At 42.0% G+C, this 26583-nt stretch overlaps 1 protein-coding gene across 7 annotated transcripts in view; it reads left to right on the top strand.

Annotated features, from left to right (window-relative positions):
- LOC140342886 (disks large homolog 3-like) overlaps window positions 1–26583 on the top strand; it is a 185534-nt gene that overhangs the window by 77180 nt on the left and 81771 nt on the right. The window lies entirely within an intron of this gene.

Raw genomic sequence — 26583 nt, forward strand, 5'->3', positions numbered from 1 at the left:
TCCATTTAAAGGATATTGGCTGAAAAAAACCCCGCTCCCAATGAAGACTGAATGAATCCCTGACAGCCGACCCAAAGCATTGTATACCAATCAGGGACCATCTAAAGGGAATATTTCCGGTTTAATGATCTACACAAAACTTCCCCTTCTATCAATTGGAAGCCAGTTCATTTCCTTGGGTACAAAGTTTAGGAAACAAGCTTCTTTTCTTAAAGAACAAAAACAAAAGAAGCTGCTTCAGTTACAACAGCAAAAACAAAGCCCCCAAGTAGATATGAGGGGACAAATTGAAGCGCTTTGTACAGAATTAAATCTATGCCTTACAACCAAAGTGGAAAAATCACTGCGATGGGCCAAACATACATTCTTTGCTTGAGGAGATAAACCAGGTACTTTACTAGCCCATAAACCTAATCCTAGAGGACCCACTGCTGCCCTTCCCAAGATTAAATTAGATGATGGGAGATGGTCACAAAACCTGAAAGCCGTTTTGGAGGCATTTCATGATTTTTACCAAACTTTATATGAAGTGCCCCATTCCATGTCAGAAGCTAGAATAGAGTCTTTTTTTTCCCCCAGACTTCCAATACCAAGACTACGTAAATCTCATGCTAAACTTCTAGATAAAGAATTTTCAGTGGAAGAGACACTGAAAGTTATCCAACAACTAAAAACCAATAGCGCACCTGGGCCAGATGGTTTGTCCAACATTTATTATAAAAAATTGGGAGAAATTCTAGCCCCCCCCATTAACATTGTATTTCACCTACCTGCGTAAGGGTAATAGGGTTCCTGAGGAAGATACTAAAGCACCTAAAAGTGTACTCCCTAAACCACATAAAGACCACTCAGAAATTGCAAATTACAGACCTATCTCCCTCAATAATTGCGACCTAAAAATAATGACAAAAATGTTATCTCTATGTCTAGGGGCCTTTTTAGATCAGTATATCCACCCGGATCAGGTAGGCTGTTTACACCACCGTCAAGCTCCTGATCAAACCAGGAGAACAATTGATTTGATATTGGCTATACAAGGGAAATGGGATAGGGGCTCAGAAAGAGAAGCGTTGTTACTTTCGTTGGATCTGCACAAAGCCTTTGATAGTCTGTCCTGGGAATATTTCAATGTACTACTAGTAAAAATGGGGTTTGGCCCAGCGTTCCTTAAGAGTGATTACTTCCTTATACTCAACACCTTCAACAAAAAAAGCAATGAAGGGGTATTACTCTCCTTCAAAATTAGTAGAGGTAATAGGCAGGGTTGCCCTTTATCTCCCCTACTGTTCGCCTTAGCAATTGAACCCCTACCAATAAGTATAAGACTTAACCCAGATATTAAGGGCATCAAATGTGGTTTGTTTGCCGATGACGCCTTAAAGTGTTTCAGCCCTGCTAATATCCTTACCTAATCTGTTCAAAGAGTTAGATCTATTTTCAGAAGTTTTGAGACTAAAAATTATTAGGAATAAATCAGTGGCCCTACACATCTCACTCCCGGAATCTGTAGTAACACAACTTAAAGGGAACTTTGATTTTAAGTAGAATACCAAAGCCATCAATATTTGGGCATACAAATTACCGCCTCTCTGAAAACGCTTTATTCAGCCAACTATCTCCCTTGGTTCCGCACAATAGCAAGAGACTTAAACAGATGGCATTCTTCCCCTCCTTCATGGTTTGGAAGAATAGCAACGATTAAAATGAATATTTTACCTAGACAACTATATCTATTTAGGACACTTCCTATAGCAATCCCTAAAATGATTCTCTGAAACATACAAAACAAGTTGCTCAAATTTGTATGGTGCAACAAGCAACACGTATCAATGTGTCAACGTTGTACACCCCAAAGAAATTGAGAGTCCCCAATATAGCACTATACCATAGAGCGGCTCAAATAGCAGCTCTAGGACAGAGCACTCTACCACATATTAGACTGCCCTTCCATACCAATAGAGGTACTTATGTGGATACTTTCCAATAGGAGACCTGCAATTCTCTGCCCCTCCCTCTCTTATGCTTTAGCAGTTTGGGATGGGCAAAAAAACAATTACAAACTTCACTCCCAACATGCTCCTTTTACACCTCTTTGGCAAAACCCTGAATTTCTTCCTGGATGCGATCAGGGTCGATTTTTGTGGTGGTGCAACAAGGAGTTTTTCTGCATTGGAGATGCTCTCCAGCCAGCAGAAGTCTTCAGGTAAGCTTAACCTTCTGGGCGTTTTTTTTCTGTTCGGTTTTATTTGTCTATAAGCGGTACATTGTTTTTCATGAAAATATATTTTACAGTATAATATAATAGTAAAAGTATAATATAGTTTGAAACATAAAATCATGTCAAATAATAAATTGAATAAAAAAAATGTTTTTTTTTAAATTTTTTTGGTAAAAATAATTATACTCATACTATTATATTATATTGTAAAATAAATTTTCATGAAAGTCAATGTACTGCTTTTAGACATATAAATCCAATGTATTGCATTCAATACAATTATTTTGTATTGAATGCAATACAAATAGATTTGAAACTCCCGCCGCGCCCCCACGCACACCGCAACATCCGCACACACGTCACCGGGAACTCCCAGTGACTCAACAGATGCGGAGGACGCCCACCGGAGGAAGCGAGGAGACGCGAAGGACGAGGCCGGCGGATCAGGTAAGGCTTTATTTACTATTACTTATTATTGTGCATGCGGGAGGATGATCGGGAAATTCAAATAATTTTATATTGGATTCAATACAAAATAGCTGTATTGAGTCCAATACAAAGAAATCTTGATAATATATATATATATATATATATATATATATATATATATATATATATATATATATATGATACAAGCTACTGTACAGTTATATTACATGTTTAACTGTTTTTTTATTTTTAACAAATTACGTTTTTTTTAAGTTTGTTATTAAATTTATTAAATATTGGACATATTTCAGTGAGTTATGCCTAAGAATTATAGCCTACAATGTAAAATAAATTTCCATGCAAAAAATTGTACAGCTTTTTGCATGAAAATACGGACAGAATTAGACCGCTAGGGAGGTTAAAACATCACTTATAGAAGCTAACTATAAAGTGTTGATGCAGTGGTATTTGGTTCCAGTCAGAATTCATAAACTAAATGCAAATTTCCCCCTATGCTACGTAAGAAGCTGTGATCAGATGGGAACTCTGTACCATGCCTGGTGGCGCTGCCCTCGAGTCAAGAGATTCTGGATTCAAATTTATAATGTTATATACAGTCACACAAGATGCATGTTATTGGAAAGCTTCTAATATCCCTCTTGATTTTACTAAACATATCAATTTATCATTATCTAATTAATGTTATGTACCCTTAAGAACAACCTGAATAAGTTTTATAAGACCCATGGATTGAATTTGGCAATGTGTAATCTCTAGGAGTGGAACCCCCTCCATATTTTTCCTTACCCAGTTAGTTTTTCCCCAAATAACTAAGTTCCCTTACTACTTAAAAGGAATGTAAATTTAGCTACTTTACAATGTAAGCATTCAAAAATTACATTGTTTGCCTTGCAAATGACCACAGGAGAGTTGTCCAGAAATTATTTATATATATATATATATTTTTTATTTACATACATATACTCAGAATAATGAGTCATATGCCTAACATACAGGACTACATTACCTGGTTTAAATCCTTTCTATAATAAACAAACTAATAGTGTACTTGGACTTTGCTAAAGCATTTGACACTGTACCCCACAGACGGTTATTATGCAAGTTAGGGTTTGGGAATAAAAGTACAATTTCTGTGTTTGCAGATGACACCAAACTATGTAATGGAATTAAGTCCATACAGGATGTCTATAATCTACAAGCAGACCTGGATGTACTGTTTGATTGGGCAGCCAAGTGGCAAATGACATTTAATATAGATAAATGTAAGGTTATGCAATTGGGGGCTAACAACATGCATGATCCATACTGTCTAGGGGAAATACATTTGGGGGAGTCAGAAATGGAAAAGGATCTGGGGGTTCTGGTAGATCATAGACTTAATAACAGCATGCAATGCAAAGCTGCAATATCTAAAGCTAGCAAAGTACTTTCTTGTAATAAAAGAGGAATAGACAGCAGAGATGGAGACATAATCCTGCCCCTGTACAAAGCATTGGTCAGACCACATCTGGAATATGCAGTCCAGTTTTGGCCACCAGTTCACAAAAAGGACATTGTGGATTCGGAGAGAGTGCAGAAGGGCACCTAAACTAATAAAAGGAATGGAGGAGCTCAGCTATGAGGAGAGATTAGCTGAACTGAATCTATTCTCCTTTGAGAAGAGACGTATAAGGGGGGATATGATCCCCCTGTATAAATATAAACGGTCCATATAGAGAACTCTCTTCCCTATTGTTCACTTTGAGATCATTACAAAGAACAAGAGGGCACTCTTTGTGTCTGGAGGAAAAGAAGGTTAAGCTCCGGATAAGGAAGGGATTCTTCACTGTAAGGTCTGTGAAAATGTGGAATCGGCTCCCTCAGGAAGTAGTTTCAGCAACTACTATAGATTGCTTTAAGAAAAAGCTGGATGTTTTTCTAGAAGCACAGAATATAACTGGGTATTAAGGATTTAAAGTAAAGATATCAGAGACAGTTGATCCAGGGAACATCCAAATGCCTCATAGAGTCAAGAAGGAATTTTTTTCCTCTGTAAAAAAAAAAAAAAAAACCTCTGGTAAAATTTTGCTTTGCCTTCCTCTGGACCAACTATGTCTTATAGGGTTTTATATCTGGGATATGATTATTGCCCTAGTGGTTGAACTTAATTGACTTATGTCTTTTTTCAATCTAACCTACTATGTAACTACTATTATTATTATACAGTATTTATAGAGCGCCATCATATTATGCAACGCTATACAAAGTCCATAGTTGTGTAACTAACTGTCCCTCAAAGGAGCTCACAATCTAATGTCCCTACTATAGTCATATGTCAAAATATGGTAAACAAAGGTTACTTAGTAAATAGAAAGAAAGCATATGACCTGCTTGATGTTACGGATCAGTCTATGTGAGACTACGATGGTTCAAGCTCTGCCCATGACTCAAGAATTGCTTCATTTAGGCTTAGTCTACATGGACTGTTTCCCCAGCGTTTACCCTGAGGCTTTTAAAACCTATGTTTGAAGTCCCCATGCATTCCAATGGGCTAATCTACACCAGGACGTTTCCTTCAGGCACGTTTATGAGCTTTATCTTAAACGTTGCTTGCAACGTTTAAAAAAATTAAAACGTGAGGAAAATGCATGAAAACGCTTCCATTGAACTCAATGGAGGCTTTTTCAAGCGTTTAAGCTTTTTATGAAAGCTTCCATTGAAAACATTGGGGGCTTTTATAAACATTTTTAGGAGGACTTACCCTTACTCATTCCCATTTTAGGAGAAAACCCTTACTCATTCCCTGAAAGGGTTAAAATATATGTAAAAAATAGGACGAGGCTTTAATGTTAAATAATTTTATTAAATGTGTGTGTGTGTTTGTGTAACTAACAGCTCCGCTCCCCTGATTACTCCCGCAGCCCTAGAGGAGCTGTGACATATATTACAGATACAGAACATGTCACAGCTCCTCTAGGGCTGCGGGAGCAATCAGGAGAGTGGAGCTCTCAGCATCGCAGAGCTCTGCTGACTGCTTTGCTCCCTGATTGGCTGAGGATAGGGAAATCTTGATGATGCTTGAGCTGTCATTAGGGTTTCCTATTTCTCAGCCAATCACAGAGCACTAGAGATGAACGGGCACAAGTCTCCCCATTCATGTCTAGTGGTGAATGGCTGAGAAACGTAAAGCCAAATCACAGAGCACTAGGGGTGAATGGAGAGCCTTGTCCTCATTTAACCCCTAGTGCCCTGTAAGTTACACAAACACACACATATTTAATAAAATAATTTAACATTAAAGGGGTAAGGGGTTTTATGTACCCCTGTACTCATTCCCTGAAAGGGTTAAACGTAAAACTTTTATAAACGCTTATGTAAAATCGCGGCAATTCACGGTAAACCGCATCATAGGCGTTTATAAAAGTTTTTTAGCATATTAAAGTTAAGCCTTAAAACGCTTGTAAAAGTGCATAAAAACACATATAAACACGGTAGCAACGTTTATATACATTTTTAAAACCGTTCATGTAGACTCACTGACATTGTTGATTTAGAATATTATCTGCATAAATATGGTTGTTATATCCCCTATCAATGCATATAGATATTCAAATAAAGAAGGTTCATGCACAAATGATAGCTAGTCACTCAAATAGTTTAATTAAGAAAACAAGGTGAAGCATAAAATGCACAGCAATATTGTCAGATATCTAAACATCGGAACTTCAATCAATAATATTTACAGCACGTGGAAATAAGGTTATTAGTAGTAAACCCCCTATGGTAATCTATCAATGGTTAGTAAAATACAGCAAAACAATATAAAGATAATAACATGGACATATAATAGACAATATAGGAATGCATTCAGGAATGTCTTATAGTTACCTGTAAAGATGTAGATGGGAACCCCAGGAGCCTGATTCCCTAAGAACTGCCTGTTATTATCCCAGCTCCCCTTTTATATAGTTAAGTCCCATTAGGTAACATTGGGACTCCTTGATTGGTTAGTGGGTGTGTTCTGTACGATGACCATCAGTTGGCACACACCCCACTAGATTGGTTAATGTAATCTGATGGACCTCCCAACTAAATTTGATATGTGAATCTCTAGCTGGAATCTTAAGTTTAGGGGGTCCATAAAGGTCCAGCTGGGTCATCACCCCAGTCCATCTGTTCAATTATGCATCCATCTTCTGCTGACTTGATGGATTTATTGCCCCTTGAAGGTCCTACTGGTGATCTGTTTTATCATCTGTTTGTTTATTGTTCCTTGGCAAACCAAACCCTGTATTGGTATTTATTACCTTTTGTTACTTCTGTGAAGTCCTGGAATTAGAGACCCCCCCTAGAAGGGCCAGAGACCAGTACAAAGATAAAACAGGTTTAATGTTTAAACATCACATTCCTAGCCCTGCATTCCTGTATTCTTTAACGCTACTTACTATACAGTCCAACTATTGGGATATCTCCCACAGTGTACATATAACTATCGGAATATCGGGTACTCTATACTAAATATAAATTAATCTTTGGGTGCAACAACATACATTGTAACCTTACTCTACTACATGTTATTGAAAACATAAAGAATGAATAGACTACACAGCTGTTCCACATTGACCTCTGTTCCAGTAGAGTCTAAACAGTTCTTTAAGTTCTAATGCTCAAATATCAAAGTCTCAAATCCTCACATAAATCAACATCAAAATAAATATACAGCTATTACAATTATCTTTCCATGAGCTTTCACATACATACATTTATAATTTTTAACATGCCCCTCTTTATTATGAAAAGAAAACCTTCTTTATCATAATTACCCCAATCCGCCTCATACACAAGTAAAACATATCACATACATATAACATTTGTTCATAGATCATGAAAAGATAATTCTTTTAGTCTGTTCAGTTACTTCTATGGAGGCTAAATTAGAAGTATGCATGAGCTTTCTTCTAAAAAAATATCTTAATGTTTCTTCTCCTTTCCTTATTTGAACTTTAACTAAACCATAAAATCTTTAAATCTTTACAATAAGAAATATTTGAATAATTATGCAAACAATAATAAGTAAAATTATAAATGGATTTAACAAAATATTTTGCATTGCATGTTATAGATGATTTTTACCATACACTAATAGATTTCCTAAATTTTCCCCACCAAGAAACACCCGACATTATTCACCATTCGTATTCTATTCCACAAAGTTAACAAAGTTTGATTATGAAAACATGAATGATAAACAAACAATTCTTTCTTGATTTACTAAACACATGACCTTTGACTGAAAATGTAAACATGAAGATACCGTATTTTTTGCCATATAAGACGCACTTTTTCTTCCCCAAAACTGGGGGGGGAAAGTTAGTGCGTCCTATACGACAAATGTGTTAAAAAAAAAATAATTAAAATATTATACTCACCCAATACCCGATCCTGCTTGTGTCTCTGGCTGCAGCGTGTCTCTCTTCTCTCCTCTGCCAGCATCGTGTTTTCTCCTGTCTGTAAAGCAAAGCGAAAGAAGCCGGCACAGCGCCACCTGCTGTTCCCTGTCCTAACTGCCGTCCAATAGAAAAAAAGCACAGAGTGATCAGAAGGGGAATTTGAATGACAGAGTGATCAGAAAGGGAATTTGAATGGCACATGAGTGATCAGAAGGGGAATACCGGTATGAATGGCACATGAGTGATCAGCAGGGGAATAATCTTTCAGAATCTTTTTTTCTAGATTTTCCTCCTTTAAAATTGGGTGCGTCTTATATTCCGGAGCTCATTGCCTTCGTACATTTTTAACTGAATCAAGTGGTCTTTACTTTTATCATCACTTGTCCTTTAACATGACGTATTTCATAAGGACCTTCCTAATTACTTTGCCATGGGCCAATTTTCCTGAATGTTTTAACCATTACCATTGCTCCTTTAACAAATTTTGAAGAATGGGGTGGTATTTTTTTCATATACGAAGCCGCATGTGGCAAAAATTGTATTCAGGTTTTCCTAAAGTAATTGTAACCATTCACTTTTTAGGATTGCATCCTTTGGGGAGTGGACAAAAATGGTTCATTTGGAAACACTAACGGTATCTGTTTCGGATTCGGAATCTAACGGATTCGGAAGAATCCTGTCATTAATTCAAAAGGAGTGTATTGAGTAGCGGAAGTAGTGCTTCTAATACTCATCAGGATGAAAGGAATTATATCCACTCATGTATTGCCTTTGTCCAACAACATTTTAGCAATTCTGTTTTTTTTACTATTCTATTCATTTGTTCCACTATACCAGCTGACTGTGGATGATATGGAACATGAAATTTGTTGACGAATACCCAAGATGGAACACATGGCCTGCATAACTTTTCCAATAAAATGAGGTCCTCGATCACATGTCAACCCCAAAGGAAAACCCCAAGTTGCAAACACATTATTCACGAGTGCTTTTGCCGTTGTCATTGCATTATCTTTTCCAACAGGTAAAATTTCAAACCATTTTGTAAAAACATGAACTACTACTAAAGCATATCTCAAACCAGGTTTTCCCATAGGCAATGGTTCTATGTAATCAATTTGCAACGTTGACCATGGACCATCAGCAGCTGGAACTCTTTTTAAAGGAGGTTTTTGTCCTTTTGGTCTGGAATTCATCTGAGCACAAATGAGACAAGATTGAACAATGTGTTGCACGGTCTTCAATTTTTTCCCCAATAGAACTTTTCCTTGAGCACCTCCAACAATCTGTTTTCCTAAGTGTCCTAAACTTTTATGATTGAATCGTGTGAAGTGTGTCTGTAAGTGTTTAGGTACTACAGGACACCAAAATCTTTGGGAGTCATGATACAGGACCCCATTTTCACAAACAAAATGTCACAGCTCCACAGGGCCCAGGACCAAGTGGTGGACCCACTGTGTCACGTACCCAGTGGGTGGAGACGTGCACAGGGTTTAAGCAGTAGCTTGGTCTTCTCCAGAGCCTCTAGAGGTGAGGTTGTTTGTGCGGCAAGCTACTGCCAGGTTGTGGCCCCTGTGCCCGCCAAGGCAGGTGACTGCTAACAAGCAGGAACCAAAATGCAGTGGAGGAGGGAAATCCAAACGAGTAGTCAAACGAGCCAAAGGTCAGGGCAGGCAGCAAACAAGAGTCGTCAGGAAACAGGCCTGTGTCGGTACACAGATAACACTAAAACAGTATGCAGGAACTGGAGCAGTACAAATCTGGGAGTAGAACCACAGGAAATCCTTGTCCAGGCAACTTCCTGTTGCCAGGCCACTTCCTAAAAAGGGGATGTCATGTGATGAGTGTAGGTCATGTGAGCTGCAGACACCAACCCCATCAGCAGGGGGAGTGCACCTCAGGTGTTCACATGCCTGCCAGCAGAGGGAGTGTGCATCTGTGGAACACCCTAGTCCTCTGAGGCAAGGGAGCAGCTGACCGAGAATCACATGACCTAGACAAGGAAGTGTGCAAAGAGCTGGATCCAGAAGCAAAGATGGTGCTGGCAGCAGGGGACTGCAAGGTGGGTGACACTGAAGGGGTTACAGATCCCCTGATCTTGCGGGGATCTGTGACACAAAGGGAGGTTCTGGACCAGCCTGAGAAGCAGCAAGGGCAGAATCTCTTGCTTGTTCCTCTGCAAAAGAAGGAAGTTGTGCCCTCTCTTTTCTAACTGCTAATATTATGCTAGGGTCTGTCTGTAACACTATCTGACCTGACATGGCTGCCTCTTTTGCTAAAAGACCAAGCCATCAGAAGGATGATGATGATTAATTGAGCATAGGGAATGCTAAGTCCCTTTGCTCAATTAATCATCATCCTTCCGATGGCTTGGCACTTGAACAATAGCATATTCACAAGGATTTACAGAAACAAGATCAAAAATTGGTTTCAAAGTGTCTTTCTGTGTCAACACTCTATTTGAAGAATCAACAAAACCTCGTCTTTTCCAAATTGACAGATAATCTAAGTGATTCAACTACATATGAGCTGTCACTGTTAATTACCAAAGGTTTCTGGTTTACCTCTTTATCAATAGTTAGAACTGCTTTAACAGCTTCTAACTCTGCTCTTTGAGCTGAAAAGTGTCCTGGTAATTTATGTTTCATTCCATAATCTCTATTAGGGTACCAGATGGCATATCCAGTTACATATTGCCCATCTGAAAAAAAAAGCATGAACCAACAACAAACACAGGTTCATCAGTCTTTTCTGCTGCTCTTCTAAAAAGAGAAGGATATGTTTCTTTAAATGTAGTTGTACAGTCATGCTTTGTCCTTCATACTGCATTAATTGTGGAAGAACATATTTAGCCTTGTGATATATCTGAATTTGTTCAGGTGATAAAGCCAATAACCAATGTGAAAATCTCTGATTGGACACCCCAGGAATATTCTTCTCAAGACGAAGCTTGAGAGTTGAATTAGGAGTTTGCAAAACAATATTGTTGAATCCAACAATGTGCTCAGTTGCTTTAACAGCATAGTATACTCTGACGAAAATGCCTGACACAAGTTTTAAAGTCTTTTTCAACTGGAGTCAGAAGTCTGGAGAAGTAACCCAATATCCTCCAATTCCCTCCCTGCAGTTGCAACAACATTGCTGATATTGCCTTATCTAATGTGTGTACTTGCAAAGCAAATTAGGCTGAAGGTTCAACCATAGCTAATGCAGGAGTGGACTGTAAATCGTTTTTAAGTGTCTCAAAAGCTTGTTGCCGTGTAATGCGCCTGGGCACACAAACCACTACCGACTCCAGATATCCTTGAATAAGGTTTATTCAGAATGGTACAGCACAGCAAGGGTTAAATCCAATCAAGCAAGGTACAGAAGGATAAGGCAAAAGCAGGTCAGTAACAATCCAAGGTCAGGGCAGGGATGCAAGGGCTGCTGCCTGGCTGATCAGTAATTAGTCCAGGGCGGATCCCTCCGCCTGCAGAGACAGACAAGCTGTGAGCAGAAGAGCAGCCTTGGTTATTATGCTGCTTGCTACTGAGGGGTCTCCCTCTGTGGCTGGGAACCCCAGGCTCGCAGGGCGGGTAAGTTCCTTACATGCCGTTTCTCTTCACAAGGTCCAAAAGAGTCATTATTTTTCAAAAGCTCATACAGTGGTCTGGCTTTTTCCGCAAAACCTTCCACAAATTCTCTGGAAAAATTGACTCAAAGCTTTGTGGGATGTTGGAACTGGGAGATTTGAGATTGCTTTGATTCTTTCTTGTATTTATTGTCTCACACCAGCTTTGATCAACACACCTAGAAACTTAACCTTCTTTATGCATCAGAACCTTTTGAGTATTCAATTTCCAGCCTGCTCTTCTTCTGTTTCAGTGCTGAGCAAAAGGTCATCCACATATTGTAAAAGACACTCTGGTCTGGAGAAAGTTTTGCTAAACCTTGGCTAATGCCTGATGAAAAACACTTGCACTAATGTGTAAACACATACTGCTCGTTCTGAAAAGTAAATGAAAACCTTGACTGTGGCAAAACATAGCTTGGTTAGCTTGGTTACCTTGCCTACCGACCATCCCCAAAACTCACCCCTCCCAAACTTTACCACCAAATTTTTTACCTACTAAACCTTTCCCACACAACATTTCCCACCAATCCCTTTTTCCCTAAATCCCACACAAACCCCCCCCCCCAACTTCTACCCCATTGAACACACAAACGTTGCTTAAATGGCCCGCAGGCCTTTTGTTAAACAATTTTGATAAATAACATAATAAATAACAAATAATAAAACGTATATCAAAATATTAACTAGAAATATATATATATATATATATATATAAATAACCATTACAAACATATAAATTATTTTAACTGAACAAATAAATATGTAATAATATAACACTAATACAAAACAACAATAACATTACAGTACTCAGAATTATTGCTTACTAGTTGCAGGTCCTCTGAGGTCCACCACTTATAAAAACTTGGGCTGTGCACCTTACAACAAATTGCTCCCAGCCGCCCATACACCCAGCTCGGGAACGCAATAACCCTTACTCGTACAGACCCCCACCAACAAATTTACCAGACCGTTCCAACCAAACCGGGGACTCCATACCTTAGATGGGTCCCCCCCCCCCAACATAACTATCAACCAAAATACACTCCTCCCCAAGGACCTCAAGCACCACAAGAGAGACCCCTCACTGTTGTGCGCCCCTCCACACCTGCAGTGCCCGCTGAATCCCATCCTGTAGGCCCAAACACCACAGATCCTAACCCACATCCATTAAGTGGACCCCATCAAACCCCAAAAACATCCCTGTCTCGACCTCAAGATCCCGGTGCCGCACCACCAGACCCCCATTACGAACAAAAAAGCGGCCCACATCCTTGTTCAGCTTTTTTCTAGCCTTGTTCAAACACTCTACAGACTTGGCCCCCCTCCAATGCAACCTACCAATTATATCCGACCAAACCACCACCAACTGCTTAAACCTAGTCCTCAACCGCAAAAAAATCCCATTTTATGCCCCTAATCAACTCCCGCACTGGCCTGTCACCTAGGTCATTCCCACCAGCGTGCAACACCACCACATCAGGCACCCGATCCAACCTCACAAAACGATGAATTTCCGACATGACCCTTCTCCATTGCAGACCCGGAACCCCGAGCCATCGAACCAGCCCAGCAGATCGAGGGATGCCCAGCTGTCTACCATCCAGACGAACAGCCGCTCTCCGCGCACCCCTCGCCACATATGAATCGCCTACGATCCACACCAGTCCGGGCAAAGCACCTGTAAAAAAAAAAAAAAAAAAAAAAGAAGACATAATTGAATAAATGCCCCCAATGACCTCCCCCCACCATCACTCCCCTGCCAACCAACCAAGAGAAAAAAGGGGGAAGAAAAACAACAGCAGCCACAAACCCCCACCCCACCCCACTCCAACCGGCCACCACCACCGACCCCCCACTTACCGTATTACCAAATGTGGACGAATGTACAGTCGAAAGCGTCTGGACTCCCAACGCCCAATCCGTTTAAAAAACCTCCTCACCTAAACCCCACCTAGCCGCCTCCGTGGCTGCCCCAATCTGAAAAGAATGCGACAAGAATTCCTTGTCATTCAAACCTTCCTCCCTCAAGCATTTCCGAAACACTGCCAAAAACTGAAACCTAGACAAAACCTTCCCATCATCATGTATCAAGAAAAATTCCCACCGCTGCAACCGGGCAAGCAACACCACCATCAACCTTCGCTAATTCCACCCCAAAACCTTTGCCTAATTGATCCGTCTTCGACCGAGCAATCCACAGACTAACTCCATTCCTCCGCCAAACCACCTCCCGCCGTTGCAAACCCCCTGGATGACGAGTCGCCGGGCTCACCAATTCCCCGATTCGCATAGCACCAAAGAATGCCAAAACAAAAGCTACTCTAAACAGCAGCACCTCAAACTCAGATAAACAGACTTCCCTCAACCTACCCAACACCGCCCGTAACACCTCAAAAGACACCGGCCTCCCCCGATCTCCCACCTTGCGCCCCCTCCGTTAGCCTTTCAAAACTTTGTCGCACCACAAATTCTTTAGTGACATCCCTCCACCCCAACAATTTAAACAGGAATGCCAATGCAGCCAGCTTACGGTTCACCACCGAAACCGACACCCCTTCCGCAAAGCTACGACATAAAAAATACAATAACAAATTCAACCCATTAGAGTCCACCCCAAGCCTGCCAAACCAAGAACAAAAACGAAACCACGGCCGAGTACGCAGCCCACGTAGAAGGACTCACAGACTGCCGAACCATACCCGCTAGGAATCCAAGGCGATCTTCCACAATGCTGGTGGGCAACCGACCCCGTGCCGGGCCGCTTCTGGAGCCAATTGCCGGAAACGGTCCCACTGAAATCGAGACGAGGCATCCGCAATGTTATTTGTTGCACCCGGCACATGAACCACCCCCACCGCAATATTCAGCTTCAAACACCTCAACACCAAACCTCCTCAGCCCAATCACTGGCCCTGACGAGGCCGTGAAAGAGTTCATTACCTGAACCACCCCCAAATTGTGACAACGGAAACGAATCTTCCTGTTCGCCAATTTGGGACCCCAGATCTCCAATGCCCCCACAATCAGAAACAACTCGAGTGCCACCAAATTGGACGTTAAGCCCAACTTGACCCACTCTGCCGGCCAGGCCTCCACACTATATTCCCCTTGCAAATAATTACCATATCCAACACCCCCAGCCGTGTCCGTGAACAGCTCCAGCTCTGCACTGACAACCGGCCCATCCATCCACACCGAGCGCCCGTTGTAGCCCTCCAGGAACTCCCGCCACACCACCAGATCCGCCCTCAGCTCTTTATTCAGCCGAATAAAGTGCGTCGGGTGCCGAATTCCCGCGGTAGCCAACCGCCTAGCAAAAATCCGCCCCATAGGCATGATTCTACACGCGAAATGCAACTTACCCAAAAGGGATTGAAGTTCCTTCAGCTGCACTTTGTTGCACTTACTGGCCCGAACCACATCTTCCACCAGCCCACGCAACTTCTCCTCCGGCAACCGGCCACGCCATGGCTTCCGTGTCAATCACAAGGAAAGCCAGTGCCGACGTCGGTCCTTCCGTCTTGCCCGCCGCCAAACCAACACCAAATCTCTCCGCGATATACTGCAGCAACCCTAACAGCACCCTGCAGACCGAGGAATTAGCCGGGCCGATACACAGGAAATCATCCAAATAGTGAATAATTGACAGGACTTCCGTCACATCCTTCACTACCCATTCCAAAAAGGAACTGAACGTTTCAAAAAGTGCGCAAGACAACAAACAGCCCATGGGCAGACACCTATCCACATAGAACGCCCCTCACCACACGCACCCCAAGAAACGCTGGCTTTCTGGGTGTACCGGCAGCAAACGGAACGCCGCCTCAATATCGGCCTTTGCCAACAGAGCCCCCATTCCATACCGTCGCACCCACCTGAGCGCACAGTCAAATGAAGCGTAAGACACCGAGCATTAACAGAGCCTCCAAGCGGATACGACAAATGATGGATGAGCTGAAACTTGTTTGGCTCCTTCTTGGGAACCACCCCCAACGGAGACACCACCAAACCCTCTATCGGAGGCTCCGCAAAGGGCCCCCCCATCCTTCCCAGCTCCACTTCCTTGGCCAATTATGCCGTGACAACCGTTGGGCGTTCCAAAGCCAATTTCAGATTCCTTGCCCTAGGCGGCGGGGCCCCCAACGAGCAAGGAATCCGAAACCCCTCCCTAAAACCCTGCTCCAGCAAACGTGCCGCGGCTCTATCCGGATATCTATTTAGAAAGGGAGCCATCCTTTCTACCATCACCGGCGTCCTCCGGCCGACCTTTTCCATGCCGGAAGCACCTAGCAAAGCCGTGGGCCCCGCCACATCCAGAACATTCGTGCCGGAAGCGACAGGCTGCGCCAAAACGGCAAGTGCCTTTGTTGAATTGCCAGCATACACCCTTTTTTCTGAGGGCCGGGGACCAAATCTTTTCCCTCACCTCCCATTTTAAATGGGCCCCCAGCGGACCTTCAAAACAAACATAGACCTCCCCCTTTGCCGCATCACCCACACTCACCTGATCACTGGCAGAACCCGCACCATCGCCGGAGGGCTCCCGCTGCTCCATATCCAACGCCTCTCCTACATAGCTACCCACCTCCTCCCTTGCAGCGCCCAATTCCCCATCCCCCAACCGGCCCAGCTGGGTCGCACCCTGTAGACCACCAGCCGCAGGGGCACACGCCTGACCCCCCCCACCTACCAACCCACCCCCAACAGGCCCACCCATACCCAACAAAACGGAGCACAACATACCCAAAATGTCCTGCAAGCCCTGTTGCCCCCCCACCCCAGTACTGACCCCGGACCTCGGCAGCAGGCACAGGTTGCCCCACCGGATCTGCAGCCCTGCCCTCGGGTCTCCCCGGCTGCCTGCTGTCTCCTGCCTTCCCTGCAGTCACGATAGAAGGGTGGGGGGGGAGAGGCAGGACGGGCATCCACAGCCCCCCCAGTCTCTCCCCTGTGACTCCGCCATGGCCAAGGATTCCTCTCAGTCTCCCCAGCCGCAACCTCCTGCTGAGGCTGAGTCCGGGGAACCGGAGGATCCCTAACGGGGCTCCTACAACGGCGCCGAGTCCTAGGGGGCTCAGGCGCGCCGGAGGCCTAGATCTCCACGGCCGCCTGGCATCCAGTCCCCCCGAGTATGGGGACCGTAGCCACCCCCTGCAAAAGCGATCTCACCTGTTCTTGGAGCCAGCCTAGACCCCTGGCCTCGGCAGCGTCCCTCAACTGATCCAAGAGAACCTCCACCTCCGCCATAAGGTAAGCAGCTACTATTATTAATTTTTTGCAAAACGGTTTTTTGAAATTGCTGTGCCAAAAAACTCTCTTGCAAAACTTTACCCTTCCTGCTGTCTCTTGTAAAAAAGGACTATATTTCCGTTTCCTGACCTTTTTAACTCCTACTGCCCCTCCTATCAACCCCTCCCTGTGTCTCCCCCCCCCCCCCTTTCCCTTCTCCAGGACGTTCCTCTTCTAACAATTAACCCTCTGCTGTCTCCCCTCCTGTCTGCCCAGTCATGCTGGCCTTCCACTATCCTCCTTCTCTCGTATGCTCCAGGCCTCCCTATATTGACAACTCTTTGTCAACGGTATTGAGAAATAGCCATTGGAGATGTCAAGCACAGAAAACACTTGAGCCTTTGCATTATTTGTGACATTATATCAGGAGTCTCAGAGACAATGGGTGCCACATTTGGAGTATATTTATTTAACATTCTCATGTCGAAAAGCATTCTGAAAGAATTATGCGATTTTTTTATAGTCCAAATTGACGTAACAGAATTTGCCTTTCTAATTACACCTTTATTACAGAGAGTGGTTCAATTTGATTCAGGAGGCAATCTGTATTTTTTCTGTGGGGGAGGATCTTTACCTTCCACATTCACAATAGTATCTTTCATGAGTCCCACTTCATTTCAGAACTGAGACCACACCTTTGGATACTTATGAATTATTTGTTGTAAATGCAAATTATCTCCCACCTCAGGCCACTTATGTTCTAAAGAAGCTTTCAGTGACACATATACTTCCAATTGTGCTGTATTCTGAAGGATCAATCCGTATTGATATATGCTTAAATGCATCTTTCCAGATAACATTATGGTCTAAATCAATAATCCATTCTCTCTTTTTCATGTATGTTCCTATTATCTTCTCTGCACCTTGCCAAAACCATATATCTATGTCCGTATCCAAATATCCAGAAATTTCAAAAGAAACATCAGAAATCAAAGTAGCATTTGAATTACCTTTGCCATCAAAACCCACAATTGTACATACTGGTGCATTTGATTTATAAGGCAATTTACAACTTGTTCACTCAACTGTGCTCCAGTGTCAATCAAAAACTTTGTGTCTTGCCATTTAATTTTCCACATAAAAAAGGACGAGCAGATTCATCTAGAGATACAGGGGCTATATAATCTGGGGCTTTAGGAGATAAATCTTTTTCTAGTCATGGAGAAAGGTAACAACCAGTTTGAAAAATAAAAATAGCAATGTGGGGATTGAAAAAGTGTCATTCTGAAATCACAGCTCCCTGATCTGTCTTATCAACAGAGCATAAAGTGACTCCAGAAAATTAGTCTCAGGATTTACTGAGTGGATGGGACACAAGGAACGAATCCATTTTCCTTTCCCAAATTCTGTGTTTTAATAAATCTTATATATTTCCTACATGAATATTTCAAATGCCCAGGTTTTTCACAATATTAGCAAACAGGAGGTTTTGAATGAACAAAAGCTTTTGACTTCCCTCTGTCTTGTTTTAACTCTTGCTTTGCTGTATAATGGGACATGTGTTTTTTGTTACATTAACCCCCCCCCCCCCCCCCTGCTGGCTTTCTCTAAAGAACCTTTCTCAGTTGCAATAGCTAAACTGGCAGGGTCTACCATATCTACTGTATGAACTTCTTCCCCTGTAGTGAAGTGAAGCAAATGTCCCAACCTACCTGTTGCAGTGCTATGTATTAAATCTCCATTACCTGCAGTAACAGGTGTGATTTCTAAGTGTCTAGAAAAACATGTTGGGATCCAAGTTTTAAATAACAAATTTTTCTGGTCATCATTTAAATTAAATCTATCCACATTGGATTCAAATACATCTGCATTATAGAATGCATTTCAGTTGTAAGGCGGAATTTCCATAAGCAATTTCATTATCTGATCATGTATTTTTAATATTTAACTTTTCTGCCTTATCAAATAATTGTTGCCTTTCAACATCCATTGGATCATCTATGTCATCCTCAAAAACTTGAAAAGGTGACTGATGTTTTGACTTTCGTTGTGACTTTTGTGATGTACTACTACATGTACCTTTTCTTGAGTTAGAACATACTTGTCTGTGTGTAGTTTGGATAGCTGCTGTATGTGTGTTTCCAACTGATCCTCAAGGTCATCTATATCATTCATTAAGATTTCACATCTAGTACACTCCATTTTCGGGGTCGTGTTCAAATTCGGGTTGTCCTTATATTCGACCCGAATATGGCTGTTCGAATTCGGATAGACCCGACCTGAAAAACATGGGATTCAACAGCAAAAATTTGGGAAAAGAAAAATGTGTAAAAAAAAAAAAAAAAATAATGGTAAATTAATTTAACCTCCCTAGCTGTTCATTTCTTTCCAGTTTTATATGTCTAAAAGCGGTACATTGAATAAATTAAAAAAAAAAAAACTTTTTTTTAAATTAAAAATACATAATATACTCATAGTATTATACATACTGTAAAATAAATGTTCTTGAGAGGTTCCTCCTCTTGATCAGTAGCATCAAAGGACCTTGAGAGAGCATCAGCTTTGATATTCTTCTCTGCGGCACGGAAATGGAGGACAAAATCAAAACGTGCAAAAAATAAAGGACCATCTAGCTTGACGAGGATTCAGTCTTTGTGCATACTGCAAATAAGTTAAATTTTTGTGGTCCGTGTAGATCACCACTGGATGAGATGCCCCCTCGAGAAGGTAACGCCATTCCTCTAGTGCCATTTTTATGGCCAGTAACTCCCTGTCTCCAATTGAGTAGTTACGCTCGGGAGCTGAGAAGGCCCTGGAGAAGAAGCCACAGGGCACCATCTTGCCGGAAGAAGATTTTTGTGAAAGCACCGCCCCTGCTCCAAGAGACGATGCATCCACCTCCAAGAAAAATTGCTTGTTAGCATCTGGGCGATGGAGAACTGGAGCCGAAGAGAAGGCCTGCTTCAAAGTTTGGAAGGCTAATTCAGCCTCAGCTGTCCAATTCTTAGGGTTTGCTCCCTTACGGGTCAAAGCAGAAATGGGAGCAGTCAAGGACGAGAAGTGCGGTATAAACTGGCGATAGTAGTTGGCGAAACCCAGGAACCGCTGGATTGCTTTTAAACCTGACGGACGAGGCCACTTTAAGATTGCTGACAGCTTCTCAGGATCCATCTGCAGACCAGTATCAGATATTATATATCCTAGGAACGGAATGGAGGATTTCTCAAAGGAACATTTTTCAAACTTGGCGTACAGGCGATTTTGCCTTAATCTTTGAAGGACCAAACGAACATGCTTTCGGTGAGTGACCAGGTCTGGAGAAAAAAACAAGAATATCATCAAGATACACTACAACACAGGAATATAGCAAGTCTCTGAAAATGTCATTAACAAACTCCTGGAATACTGCAGGGACGTTGCATAGTCCAAAGGGCATCACCAGGTATTCATAGTGACCGTCACGGGTATTGAAGGCGGTCTTCCACTCATCCCCTTGGCGAATCCTAATAAGATTGTAGGCCCCACGTGGGTCTAAATTGGAAAAGACTTTAGCTCCCCTAAGGCGATCAAACAACTCAGGGATTAGGGGAAGCGGGTACTTATTCTTTATTGTTAAGACCACTGTAGTCGATGCAAGGACGTAGGGAGCCATCTTTCTTTTTCACAAAGAAAAAACCCTCACCAGCCGGAGAGGAAGATTTGCGGATAAATCCTTTGTCAAGATTCTCCTTGATATACTTGGACATGGCTTGAGTCTCTGCAGGTGAAAGGGGATAGATGCGCCCACAAGGAGGCGAGGAGCCCGGGACCAAGTCAATAGGACAGTCATACGGCCTGTGAGGGGGTAGTGTTTCAGCTTCCTTTTCATCAAAGACATCCATGTAAGCATAATAGGTCGCTGGCAGACCCTGGAGATTAGGTGGTACCTGCGCAGGCCGAGGAGGTGGGACAGAAAGGAGACATTTTTCATGACAGGATGGTCCCCAACGCAGTACCTCTCCGGTCCTCCAGTCAAGAACAGGTTCATGAACCCGTAGCCACGGAAGTCCCAAGAGGAGAGAATGTGACAGACTTGACAAAACCAGGAACGCAATTTCTTCAGAATGAAGTGTTCCTACCTGTACTTTTACAGGTTCCATGATGAAGTGTATGGATTCTGACAGAGCATTTCCATCGACGGACGATATAGTCAGAGGCCTCTGTAGGCGTTGAACGGGTATCCGATAACGATCCACAAGGCATTGTTGCAGGAAGTTCCCTGCTGCTCCGGAATCCAGAAGTGCCATCTCAGAAAATTGAACATCGCCTAGAGACAAGGTTACTGGCAGAGTCAGAGGAGGGGAGGAATTACCAACACCTAGGGCTGCCTCTCCCACGGACCCTAGACTTGGAAGTCCCGGCTTCAAGGGACAAGTGCGGAGCACATGATCAGAACCACCACAATAGAAACAAAGTCCTTTAGCACGGCGGTGATTGCGCTCCTGGTCAGACAGCCTAACCTGATCGACCTGCATGGGTTCAGCAACTGCCGACAACATGGGAGGCAGTGGGTTAGGAGCTTGCGGAGGAGAAAATGCCCGATGACAGGGACCTGTTTCACGTGCCACCTCTCTAGCGCGTTCCTGGAATCGTATATCAATTCGAGTAGCCAGGGAGATGAGATCATCCAGGGAGGAGGGAATGTCCCGAACAGCCAGTTCGAAAAAAAAAAAAAAAAAGGCAGGTATCTATTATTCATGACAGGTGCTCTTTAATATTGATATGAAGGACAGGGGTATGTAATAGTATTATGTATCTTTTTACATGTTTTGAGTATGTAGAAGCTCTACACAGTCCTGAAAAAAAACAAATTTTTCTCCCATTGACTTTAATGGTGTTCGAATGTGACATTCGACCACCCGAATAATTTTGGTCTATTTGAGCAAAGAGCTGATAAATCGAATAGTGAGCTATTCAACCAACACTACTCGCCACCGAACCCTTCCAAAAAGGTTAAAAAAAAAAAAAAAGAAAATAAAGTATGTGTGCAGGAAAAACCTTCCGTCATAAAAAAAAAAAAAAAAAACAAGATATTTATTTAAAAGGCACACCAAAAATACAAAAATATGGTAAACAAAGTTCACAAAGTAAATAGAAAGAAAGCATATGAGAATATGACCTGCTTGATGTCACGGATCAGTCTGTGTGAGGCTACAATGGTTTAATCTCTGGCCACTACTCCAGGAGTCACTTTATTTATACATAAGTCTCTCTTTGACATACATTGTAACCTTACTCCACTACATGTTACTGAAAACAAAGAATGAATAGACTTTACACAGCTGTTCCACATTGACCTTTGTTCCAGTAGAGTCTAAACAGTTCTTAAGTTCTCATGCTCAAATATCAAAGTCTTAAATCCTCACATAAATCAACGTCAAAATAAATATACAGCTAATACAATTATCATTCCATGAGCTTTCACATACATACATTAATAATTTTTAACAGTAGTATAGGGTATGCTCCACCAAGACTCATGAAAATCTCTAATTTCTCTGTATTGACCAAATTTTCCTTCACTAGATCTTGTAATTCTGACTTTCCTACTCTCTATGGACAAATCATACAAGGGCTGTTTGACAAGTAGTGAGCCTACCATATAATTAAAAATATTTGTAAAAACTCTGTAAATTAATAAAATATTATAGAGTATATCTATTATATATATATATATTTTTTTGTTTTGTTTTTTTTAAACAAATTTAAAAATTATATGTTGGTGATTTTTTCGGATAGAGAAAATCAAGCACAGAGCGGTCATCAAATTCCTTCACCTAAAGGGCCTAAACACTAAGGAAACCCATAAAGAGATGCAAGAAGTGTTTAAAGATGATTCTCCTTCTTATTCCACTGCCACAAGATGGATTGTCGAGATCAAACAGGGTTTGAAAAAGCCTTTGTGATAAAGAAAGGCCTGGAGCACCCAAAGTTGTCACAACCCAGGAAATGATTGACTGAATTCACGATCTTGTCCTCCAAGACAGAAGACTGACCACCAGAAGCATTGCTAAGAGTGCGGGGATTTCAAATGAAAGTTTACCAAATTCCTACTAATAGAGCTAAACTGGATGGATGGATTCCGAAACTTCTGACCCCTGACCAAAAGAGAAATTGAGTTTGAGATTGACTTTGGATGCTCCAAAGTCTCTTAAAGATTTAAACAAAAATTAGCAGCAATTTCTTGAAAAATTCATAACAATGGATGAGACTTGGATTCATCACTTTGATCCAGAGACAAAACAGCAGTCTCAACAACGGAAACACAAAGGTTCTCCTACCCCAAAGAAGGCAAGAAATCACAAAGTCCTCAATGAAGGTCATGGCCTCTGTCTTCCGGGATATTCATGATTGGCTTTCTTGAAAAGGGTCAAAAAAAAAAAAAAAAAAACACAGGGACTTATTATTTCACAATAATAAGATAGTTAAAGGAGGAATTGAAGGTGAAAAGACAGGGAAAATTGACAAAAGGCATTTTGTTTTATTACAATTCATGAATGCGGCTTTGAATTGTTAGAACACACACCTTATTCGCCAGATATGGCCCCATCAGACCATTATCTATTCGGAATTTTAAAGAAATACCTAAAAAGGAAGAAATTTGACTCGGATGATGACGTCATCAAGGCTGTTGAGGAACTCCTTGAGGGCCAAGAAGTTGAGTTCTATAAAAAGGGTATAAAGACCTTAAAAGAAAGATCTGAAGGGTGCATTCTGCTTCATGGAGATTATATTGAAAATGTATAGAAAATAAAGTTCCTAGCTTTTGTCTTTATGGTTGAGGCTCATTACTTGTCAAACAGCCCTTGTAGACTTCCAATCACCCAAATCTGCTTGGTTAATATCCATCAATGCTTGGTTTAAGTTCAAATTGGCTTAAATTTCTTCATCCCCTAAGGCAGGGGTCGGCAAAGTTTTATGGCCACTAGGCCATTTGTGGGGTGAGCGGGAGCACACTAGGCCGGACCCGCCCTAATGGCTCCGCCCACCACCAGGTAACACCCTCTCCTCCGGATGCATTGCGGAGGAGAGAGATTTACCTTCAGGGAGCTTTCCCTATTTACCGCGGCGGCAGAATATCAACGCCAGCAGCGGTATATAGGGGAGCAACTGCAAGGGGGCGGCACCGGAGCTCCAGCGGCCAGGGGGCATTAAGGTTGGAACGAACTACCGGCTAGGCAGTATCTGGCCTAAAGGCCGGAGTTTGCCGACCCCTGCCGTAAGGTCTCCTGGTAAATTCACACACTATCCAGTGAGGGGTGCTTGACAGTCTATCTGCTTCTCCCAAGAAAAAGCAGACACTCCCAATGCACAGACTTTTTGATCTTCCCTGTGTAATACACTCCTACAATTTGATTTAGTCTCTGTAATTTACCTAGACAGCTCCCAGAATGAGGAACAGAACAGCCATTCATAAATTCTATCTGTTTGGGGGTACAGGAACACAGCCTGGCCCAGCGCCTTCTGTCACAGCAGCTGGGGGGTCAAAAGATTTCCAATCAGGGCCCTCTTTAACAATCAGTCTTTTTTGCTGAACAAGTTGTTTGTGTATGGAAGTACAAGCATTTTGTAGACTGGCTTTGGTGGTGCTGTCCATACTGGGATATTTGACAGTCAGCGGAATTACTTGTACGGAATGATCTTTATGGCATAGGGTCTCAAGGCTTATGATTTTAGCAAGCCCCAAATTCTTGCAGTCAATTCCATTGGACTTCACCAGTCCATTTATCCAACTTGAATTCATGATTCCTGCCCACTTTCCTCTTAAGTCTCGGACTGCAAGAACTTAGGTGATCACTCAACAGGTTCCCTATGACACCACTGCCAATGCTTTGGATCTTTAATTAGAAATAAGTGACTCATTCAGTGCATTCACAGACATCTGGAGGTTGTGCAAATCAGTAGCAATACTGTGAATGTCCTGAATATCAAGTTTTATTTCAGCTAGGGTGAAAATATCCACAATTCCCCCTTAAGCAATATTTGCTTCAATCCACCCACAAAAGCTTGTTATCTAAAATTAAGACCTTCTGAACCTGATCTATTCCAAAGTGAACTACCCAAACTGTCCTGATATAATGTCAATACCTAGATATTCCAGATAACTTTCTGACATTAAGCCCTTGTGTCACACCCCAAAATAAATACATGTGTTTGAAATAAAATATGCCAAAGCTTCGGTTTTCTCAGTGAACATTCAATTCTCTGGCCACTGGTAGGTTGTGGAACAGTAATGAATTCAGGAAAGTAATGTTACTAAAATCCCTATATTTCACCACAAGATCATCATGTGGGTTACAGGATATTACACCTTCATTGAAAATAGTGAAATTCGTTTCTAGTACCATTTCAATCAGTGGGTTGTTGATGTTGACCAACATAATATTTGTACTCTTATGAAGATCATAAGTCCATATTACATATTTAGAAAACATTCTAGCTTTGTACCACTATCCAACCTCCCATTGTACTCTTCACATTGTTGTTAATAGTGACCCCTTCTGAATGTTGTGATTTTAAGGTGAATAATACAGCCCATCTTTTCTATGCTCCATACATTCCTATTGTACTCACCTGCTACAGAATTTATAAACCCCAAAAAAGTTCCCCCTTTGTAAAAAGTTCTACCCTTGTGTAAAAAGAATTCAACCCCAAACCCTAATGCTACATATTATATAAACAAAATTAATATATATATATATATATATATATATATATATATATATATATATTGTGAGATTGCCCATAGCAACAGGGGGTGTTTTTAAACAGGAAACAGGGCCAGCAGGTTAAAAGGGCATCAAAGGTTTTATTCACGAATACTATTTTCACAAAAAAACAGGCAAAATAAACAAACAGAAAAATAAAGCCTGGCCACTAACTGCTAGATCCCTTTACTACCAATCCAGCCCAACTTAAGCTGTGTACACACCTGCAATTTTTCTCATTGGAAAGGATCTTTCACGATCCTTTCCAACGAGAAAAGACTGCACGATGCATGAACGATGCTGTACATACAGCAGTCGTCGTCCATCGTCCATGGATCCGCCAGGACGGTCGTCGGACGACGACCGACTGTACACACGGCAGATTTTTCGCCCGATAATTGGCCGATACCGATTATCGGGCGAGAAAAATTTGCCGTGTGTACGCAGCTTTAGTGCTGTGCAGGACTCTAAGACCCTAACCATACAGCTTTTCCAAATATAGCATGTGTCTTTACTCACAGTTCACCTTGGCCCTCCTCCCAACTCATCAGCCAAGAACAGAGACACAGAAAAGAGCAGGGTGGGTGTTTCTATCCCCAGCCTAATTTCCAGGATGGGTTTTAGCTGAGACAATTACACTTGATCATACATAGTCAGACCGAGCAGGTAGCTCTGTGGTCCTCACCGTTAATGCATCCTTTTCTTTCCATGGTTTCAACAAATTCAAATGATAAATTTGCCCTGGTTTCCACCTACCAGGTTGGTTAATCTTATAATTTACTTCATTACCTTTTTCCATGACCTCATAGGGGCCCTGCCATTTGGCTGGGAATTTACTTTTCACCATGGGAACTAGTACCAAAACTCTATCCCCAGGGGTAAAAGTACGGATAC

This window comes from Pyxicephalus adspersus, chromosome W (assembly GCF_032062135.1).
Source record: "Pyxicephalus adspersus chromosome W, UCB_Pads_2.0, whole genome shotgun sequence".
NCBI lineage: Eukaryota > Metazoa > Chordata > Amphibia > Anura > Pyxicephalidae > Pyxicephalus > Pyxicephalus adspersus.